This window comes from Rattus norvegicus, chromosome X (genome assembly GCF_036323735.1).
Source record: "Rattus norvegicus strain BN/NHsdMcwi chromosome X, GRCr8, whole genome shotgun sequence".
Lineage (NCBI taxonomy): Eukaryota > Metazoa > Chordata > Mammalia > Rodentia > Muridae > Rattus > Rattus norvegicus.
The window spans coordinates 103935379-103944241 of NC_086039.1; the positions used below are offsets into that span (position 1 = coordinate 103935379).

The 8863-nt window shown below is 48.0% G+C and overlaps 1 long non-coding RNA gene across 1 annotated transcript; it reads right to left on the reverse strand.

The window, feature by feature from the left end:
• Positions 1 to 481: 481 nt before the first annotated feature.
• Positions 482 to 6642, reverse strand: LOC134484139 (uncharacterized). Its single transcript, XR_010061544.1, has 2 exons — positions 4640 to 6642; positions 482 to 3842 (listed from the first exon to the last, which is right to left on the reverse strand). It is a non-coding gene; the product is annotated as an uncharacterized LOC134484139 (long non-coding RNA).
• Between the last annotated feature and the right edge of the window lie 2221 nt (positions 6643 to 8863).

An 8863-nucleotide genomic window follows, 5' to 3' on the forward strand; every position in this document is an offset into this window, starting at 1 on the left:
TTGAGGGTTCTGAGCCCACCTGGGCTACAGAGTGAGGGTCTGTCTCAATATAAACAAATAAACAAATGAACCAATAAACAGAGAAAGGCAAATAGAAGCTTGTACATGGAAAAGGCCATTGGAAGTGTGAAGAGGGCACATGTTTAGCAACTGTGAGGAAGAGGTGAGTCTGGAGTTCTCAGTTATCACATGTTAGCAACGTGAGGTGTGGAGTAGGGACTATGAGATGGTGAATGTAGCATCTAAACAAATGAGGAACCACAGAAAATGAGAGGATGCTTACACAGAGGGAGATTGGGCAAGTAAAGAACTATTTTAAGGCTAATAGGAACCAATGTTCTCATCATCATACAAAGGAGTTACAAATATGGAAGGGGAAAAATTTAAACTCCCTAATGTGTTAGTGAAAAGCTCTCAGGGAGAACTTTCCCTCGGGATGGAGACCCTCCAACTCCAAAGACCAGACCGAGACACCACAGGATGCAATCAGCAAGAGGATTTGGTTTATTGTCGGGATACACAGGCACAGGCACCTGCGGGCGCTTCAGTCACTCGGGGGACTGGCGCGCCCCACAGAACCAAGGATGGGCTTTTATAGGATTTTGGGGAGCAGAAGCAAGCATACAGAAGCAGATGCATGGTTACAGGGATATAATTGGTGGATTCTAATATGGCAAGGGTTTAGCCCGGGGGCAAGTTTCCTAGCTACCTTCCTGAAACATAACGACTGACTCGGCCCCCCCAAGGGTTCAGCCTGGGGGCAAGTTTCCTAGCTACCTTTCTGGAACATAAGGCTGACTCGGCCCCCCACCAGGGTGTGGGACCTCTCCCGGGGCTTTTCTCATTGTCAGGTGCTCAACTGCAGTCGTCCTGTTGCCAGGCCTTCAACCAAACACATCCTGCTTGGCAGCTGTTTTGTACTCAGTGTTTTAACCTTTCTCTGAACCAGTCATCTTAAGTACAGCCTTGTAAAATGGCGTTACTGCTGCTAAGCTGGGGTCTTTCATTCCCCCATTTTTTTTTTTTTGCTAACTTTGAGTGAAATCTTTCACTCGACTTGGTCAAGAAATTTCTGTCTAGTGGGGGCTTATTCCCCCACTGACTCTAGGCCACAAAAGGACTAGGAGGAGCCACGTAGGAGTTTTAACTTTAAGGGGTTTGGAGTGCGCTGAACTCTCCATGTCTGGGGTGTAGTGTTGTGATTAGTCAATTCCTCAGACCGGACTGCCTTGACGTGTGGTGTGTGGATCTAAGCCGAGACTCCGTCTACCTTTAGGGCGGTCGGGGTAGTCAGGAGGACGGTGTAGGGTCCTTTCCACCGTGGCTCGAGATTCTTGGTCTGGTGTCTGTGCACCCACACGGTGTCTCTAATCTGGAACGGGTGTGGCACCACCGGATGTTCAAGCTTGTCCTGGTAAGCAGCGGCCAAAGGTCTCCAGACGTCTCTCTGTACAATCTGTAGGGCCTGTAAATGGGCCCTCAGAGAAGGGCTGTCAGCAAAATCAGCAATGTTTGAATCAAAGAAATGGACAAATGGGGGTGGTGCTCTATATATTATTTCAAAAGAAGTTAGACCATGGGGGCCCGGGGTATTCCGGGCCCGATATAGAACTAGGGGAAGGAGGGCCACCCAATCCTTTGAGCCAGTTGCAAGCGTAAGTTTGGATAAAGTCTCCTTAATTGTTCTATTTATGCTTTCTACCTGACCTGAACTCTGGGGTCCATAGGCACAATGTAATTTTTAATCAATCCCCAGCAATTTGGCCACCAACTGACTTACTTGGGAGACGAAAGCGGGCCCGTTGTCCAACCCCAACGCTTGAGGCATGTCATACCTGGGAAAGATTTTCTCGAGGAGCTTTTTGGTGACCATTTTTGTAGTCTCGTGCTTTGTGGGGAAGGCTTCGACCCATCCTGAGAAGGTGTCTATAAACACTAGGAGATACTTGTATCCATATATACCTGGTTTAATTTCAGTAAAATCAATTTCCCAATGGATGTCGGGACGGTGTCCCCTAGGACGAACTCCTTGTCTAATCATGGTCCTTTCCGGGTTAACCTGAGCGCACGCTTTGTAACTCTCAGTCACCTTTTGTATCGCTTTGTCCCGATTCAAAAAAAAAACACAGATTTATCTCTTCCCGATCTAGTAAGGTTTTTATCTTCTTAAACCCCAAATGGGTTAATTTATGTAAAAAGGAGATCAATTCAAAAATCATTTTTATTGGCATAACTGTCTTTTCTTTGTAGACCCACTGTTTTAGTTGAGGGTGGTAGATGGCCCCCATTTTTTTTAGGAGCTCTATGTCCTCATGGGCATAAACCCAACTGGTTTGTCCCACTGGTGGGGGCGTGGGTTGGTCTGGGCTATTTAAGGGCAAGATTTGTTTGTTCATGGCCGCTTCTCGTGCCGTGGCATCGGCCAGCCGGTTTCTTCATGCCTCTGGGTTGTGCCCTTTTTGGTGTCCTGGACAATGTATAATACTCAGTCTTTTGGGCAAGAATAGGGCTTCTAAGAGGGCCAGAATTTTAGCCATATCTTTAATATCTTTACCCTTAGATGTGAGCAGCTCCCGCCTCCGGTAGATCTCCCCGTGGATGTGTGCCGTGGCAAAGGCATAACGGCTGTCTGTATATATATTTAGCCTCTTACCTTTTGTCATCTTGAACGCCTGAGTCAAGGCGATGAGTTCAGCCCGTTGTGCGGAGGTACCAGCAGGCAGGGCTTTCGCCCAAATCACTTTGTCCTCCGTAGTGACCGCAGCTCCAGCCTTTCGCTCTCCCTCTGCCAAGAAGCTGTTGTCATCCGTGTACCATGTGTGGTCAGCATTCTGAAGAGGCTGGTCCGATAGGTCCGGCCTGGTTCCATGTACTTCTGCGAGGATTTGTAGGCAGTCATGCTGTTTTGCCTCCTCTGGTAGAGGAAGCAAGGTGGCAGGATTGAGGGCGACTACGGGCCCAAACTGAACCCGTTCTGCATCCAGTAACAAGGCTTGGTGCGAGAATTAGAGAGCCAGCGGTCTGGGGGCTGCTTTACCAAGGCCTCCACTGCGTGGGGTGTTAGGATGGTGAGTGGCTGTCCCAAAGTCAATTTTCCAGTGTCCTTGATCAGGACAGCAATAGCAGCCACCATCCTTAGGCACGGTGGCCAGCCGGAGGCCACAGGGTCCAATTTCTTAGACAGGTAGGCCACAGGGCGTTTCCAGGGTCCCAACCTTTGTGTTAGGACCCCTTTAGCATACCCCTGTTTCTCATCGATGAACAGTTCAAAAGGTTTGCAGGAGTATGAGGGTGGGATGTTGAACCCTAAAGTCAGGAGCAAATTGTAAGGGTTTGGAACAGTCAGATGAATATCTTCTATCCTCTTGTTGACCTTTCTCAAGTCTTGTACTGGCCTATAATCTCCAGTGCCAGGTTTCTTACAGGCAGAAGAGGCGTATTCTAAGGCGACCGGCAGGGGATTAGGATGCCTTGATCTAGAAGCCTCTTAATGTGAGGCCTTATACCTTGATAAGCTTCATGTGACAGGGGGTATTGTTTTATGGAGACTGGAGTTGTAGTGGCCTTTAACTGTATAATTAAGGGGGGCTGTTGGAGCGCCAACCCCATCCCACCAGTCTCTGCCCAAGCCAGTGGAAAATTCGTGACCCAAGTGTCTATTTCTAGGGATTGTGGCTTGTCCTGTCCCGGTTCATATAGTCTATATTCATCCTCTAGTTGTAGGGTTAGAACTTGAAGGGGAGTTCCGTGGGGGCCAGTTATTTGGGCCCCTCCTTCCTCAAAATGAATTTGTGCTTTTAGTTTGGTGAGCAGATCACGGCCCAGCAGAGGGTACGGGCAGTCTGGAACATGTAAGAAGGAATGGGTCACCTTACCAGTAGCCAGCTGAACCCGGCGGTCCGTAGTCCATCGGTATTGTTTCTCACCAGTAGCTCTTTGTACCCAGGCCGTCCGGTCGCTGAGTTGTCCTGAAGCTTGGGTGAGGACTGAATGCTGGGCTCCTGTGTCTACCAGGAAAGTAACCGGCTGCCCCCCAACTTTAAGCGTTACCCTGGGCTCAGGGGGGGGCTCCTGGCCCTGACCTCCCTAATCTTTATCTAGAGCCAAGAGGGAGGTTCGTGGTCGAGGCTTTCGGGGTCCGCCAGGCTTCTTGGGGCACTCTCTGGCCCAGTGCCCTTTCTCTTTGTAATAGGCACATTGATCTTTATCCAGCTTCAGCCCCTTTCGAGCTCCCCCCTATCTCCCTTCCTTTCTTGGCCCTGAACTACGGCGGCCAAGATTCGACTCAATTCTTTGTTTCTTTTTTTATCTCTCTCTTATTAAAAATCTTTTTAGCTTCTTTAAGTAAATCCTGTAATGTATAGCCCTGCAAATTTTCTAACCTCTGTAACTTAGTCCTGATATCTGGAGCAGCCTGCCAGATGAAGGACATAGAGACACTCGTCATTTGTCCTGGGTCATCTGGGTCATAGGGAGTGTACATACGGTAGGCCTCCTTAAGTCTCTCTAGAAAGGTGGAGGGAGTTTTCCCCTGCTTCCTGTAATACCTGTTTTACCTGAGCCAAATTAGTAGGGCGTCGTATAGCCCCTCGGAGACCCGCTAGAAGCAACTGGCGATAAAGGCGTAGGTGTCCCTTACCTTCAGCTGTATTAAAATCCCAGTTTGGTCCTCAGGCAGCTGGGTGGGACGCCCATCATCTCCCAGAACATGCTTTCTGGCCTCTAGGAACACTCTTTGTTTTTTTTTTTCTGAGGTTAAGAGGGCCTGTAAGAGCTGTTGGCAGTCATCCCAAGTAGGCTGGTGGGTAAGTAAAACAGATTCTATTAGGTCGGTGAGTGCCACCGGATCTTTGGAGAAAGAAGGGTTGTGTTGTTTCCAATTGTAAATGTCAGCTGCTGAAAACGGCCAGTATTGGGTCTGGCCACCAGTTCCCTGTCTAAGTGGGAAAGCCTGGGAGGTTGAATCTGGCATCACCTCGCGCTTATTGTGCAATCTCCCTGCGACAGGGGAGAAACCCTTATCAGACTGTGGCCCGGCAACTGATCTGGCCGGTGGCTCTGCCTCCTCCGTTTTAGCCGGGCCTGTCAGAGAGAAGATCTATGAGAGGGGAGTTTGGGTCTGCCGGGAGGACAGGTTTCTTAGAAGGCTCTGATTTCACAAAGGTAGAGAGAGGAAGACGTGGCCGGCGGACCGGGCGGGGCCGAGGGGACAGGCTGGGGGTTGAGGGGAGGCCAATTCGGGTCCACGAAGGGTTCCGCCCGGGGGGGGGTGGTTAAGGCGAGACTCTCTCAAGTGATAATATAAGAAACCTGGTCAGGATGTCCGTGGACGACCCGATCTTTAACCTGTAAAATAATGATCTTATTAAATGTGTCATTCACTGGCCATCCCGCTCCGAAAGTGGGCCACTCGGATGTGCAGAGAGTCTGTCATTTTCTTTTTTTTTTTTTTTAACCTCGACGGACTGGTTGTGTGCCCGGTCGTGGACGTCTTTCTAATGATCAAGAGTGAGACTTAGGGGCGTTGTTAGGGACTGTCCCATGTTAGTTCTAAGGAAGATTAGAACACAGAGAAAACAAACAACACCAACAGTCAAACAAACAACAGACAGGCGTGCTGTACGGCTTTGGTACCAAACTGAAAGCAAAAAGTCAGATGGAGGTGGCAAAGGTCCGGGGCCCTCTGAAAGCCAAAAATACAGACAGAGGTGCCGTTAGTCCGGATCTTTCTCCTCTCCCAGATTGGGCCCCGAAAAGTCGGGCCCCAATACCCTTGGAACGTCTTCCAGGGCTGCGGGGCGAGAAGTCCGAGCTCGTCAGCTCCTTCTTCGTCCCGCCCAAATTCCAAACAACCTGGCTGAGCGCTCACAGAACAGACCTGGCTGAGCGCTCACAGAACAGACCTGGCTGAGCGCTCACAGAACAGACAGAATAAGGCAGAACGAGACAAAATCAGACAGACAGACAGACGCCGGCCGGCTTACCTCCCAGTGGGTGGTCGGTGGTCCCTGGGTGGAGGATCTCCTTTCCCGGCCAATGCACCAAATGAAAAGCTCTCAGGGAGAACTTTCCCTCGGGATGGAGACCCTCCAACTCCAAAGACCAGACCGAGACACCACAGGATGCAATCAGCAAGAGGATTTGGTTTATTGTCGGGATACACAGGCACAGGCACCTGCGGGCGCTTCAGTCACTCGGGGGACTGGCGCGCCCCACAGAACCAAGGATGGGCTTTTATAGGATTTTGGGGAGCAGAAGCAAGCATACAGAAGCAGATGCATGGTTACAGGGATATAATTGGTGGATTCTAATATGGCAAGGGTTTAGCCCGGGGGCAAGTTTCCTAGCTACCTTCCTGAAACATAACGACTGACTCGGCCCCCCCAAGGGTTCAGCCTGGGGGCAAGTTTCCTAGCTACCTTTCTGGAACATAAGGCTGACTCGGCCCCCCACCAGGGTGTGGGACCTCTCCCGGGGCTTTTCTCATTGTCAGGTGCTCAACTGCAGTCGTCCTGTTGCCAGGCCTTCAACCAAACACATCCTGCTTGGCAGCTGTTTTGTACTCAGTGTTTTAACCTTTCTCTGAACCAGTCATCTTAAGTACAGCCTTGTAAAATGGCGTTACTGCTGCTAAGCTGGGGTCTTTCATTAGATTACAGTGATTTATCAATATGAAGTCATAAATTTCAATGTATATAAAGAGAAAATATAGGCATATATGTGTAAATACGTGTAAATAACTATATCTTTTTCTGTATGAAAGGTTAAGTATCATTTATTCTAAACATTTAAAACTAAAAAATGTTGTGCATTTTGTATTTCTTGGGGTTTGGTTAAAAATCGTGTATATGGAAAGATATTGTGTAGGTAGTAATCCCCAACCCTAAACTCAAAATCTCAATTGTTCCACATATAGTTCCTATGAATAGCTTGAAGGTTATTCATTATACTAACTTCCAGCACCTTTCTCCATGAAAAAAAACTTTTGTACATTGAATCATCAGATCTGTGATGTATTGGTGCTAGGAAGAGTTTAGATTCCAAAGCATTCTGCAGCATATATTGACATATTTAAGTGTTCAACTTGTATAGAAATATAAATGTTACCTAATTCTTTCCACTGAGAGAACTACAATATCCCAAGATCAGTAAAAACATAAAAATAAAAAAAACCCTACTATCTTAGGGTTTTACTGCTGTGAACAGACACCACGACCAAGGAAACTTGTATAAGAACATTTAATTGGGGCTGGCTTACAGGTTCAGAGGTTCACTCCTGTATCATCAAGGTGGGAACATGGCAGCATCCAGGCAGGAGGAGCTGAGAGTTCTACATCGTCATCTGAAGGCTGCTAGCAGAATACTGGCTTCTAGGCAGCTAGGATGAGGGTATTAAAGCCCACACCTACAGTGACACACCTACTCCAACAAAGCCACACCTACTCCATCAGGGCCACACCTTATAATAGTGCCACTCCCTAGGCCAAGCAATACAAACCATCGTATTCCATTCCCTGGCCCCCAAATGCTTGTTCAAACATATGAGTCTATGGGGGCCACACCTAAACATAGAATAATACAAAATATGTTTAGTCCAACTTCCAAAGTTTCCGTAGTCTATAACAGTCTCAACAATGTTAAAAGTCCAAAGTTCAAAGTCTTTTCTGAGATTCCTCCAGTCACTAAACTGTAATCTCCAAAGCAAGACAGGAAACCAGGGCTGGAGAGATGGCTCAGTGGTTAAGAGCACAGACTGCTCTTCCAGAGGTCCTGAGTTCAATTCCCCGCAACACATGATGACTTACAACCATCTACAATGGGATCTGATGTCCTCTTCTGGGGTGCCTAAAGACGGCAACAGTGTACTTACATTAAAAAAAAAAAAAAAAGAGGAAACCAGCTGGGAAAACTCCAAACTCTGCATCTCCATGTCTGACGTCAAAGAGGTCTTCAGAGTTCCACCTCCTTTTTCATCTTTGTGACTGTAACAAACTTCCTTCTGCTAGGCTTGTTCCACTCCCTGTTAGCAGCTTTCCTCAGCAGATAGACCATGGCTCTGGCATCTTACACATCTTGGGATCTTCAAGGCAGCTTCAGTGTTATAGTTTCTTCTTTCAATGTCTGGGATCCACCCAGGATCTTCTGAGCCCCTGCAAAAGGCTCGCATCACTTCTCCAGCTCTGCCCTCTGTAGTACTCTAAGCTCAGGCTGATCCACTCCATTGATGCTGCTGTTCTCCATGATCATCCCATGGTACTGGTATCTCCAATACACTGGAGTCTTTCACTGCAACTGGGCTTCACCAATAGCCTCTCAAAGACTCCCTTCATAGTGCCAAGCCTCAACACCTTTGCACAACCCCTTCAATCCTGGGATGTCAACTACAACTGAGGCTGAACCTTCACCAATGGTCTCCTTTGGCCTCTCACAATGCCAAGCCTCAGCTGTTCTTCATGACGCCTTCATGCCTTCAAAACCAGTAACACCTAGGTGACTCTCACACATTACCAAGTACCGCTGCAGAAAGCTATCTGTGAAACACAGATTCTTTGTATTCTCAGAAAATACTTCCCAGATTTCACCTCAGTGATGCTGGTCTCTTCTTAATTAATTCACTAATTTCTTAGCTCCAGCTAACCAGCATCAATTGTCCCAGTAGTCCCTTCCATTCTGGTCCCTAAAGCCAGAGCCAAGTGGACAAAGATGCTGAGTTCTGCTGTTTTCTGGGGCTGGAACATGGTCCTCTTTTTCTATTACATTATCACCAGCCTTCTGCTTTTCAACTCTTTCACTACCTAAGCTTGGCTGTCCTGGAACTCACCTGTAGACTGTCATCTTTGAACTCAGAGATCTGTATGCCTGT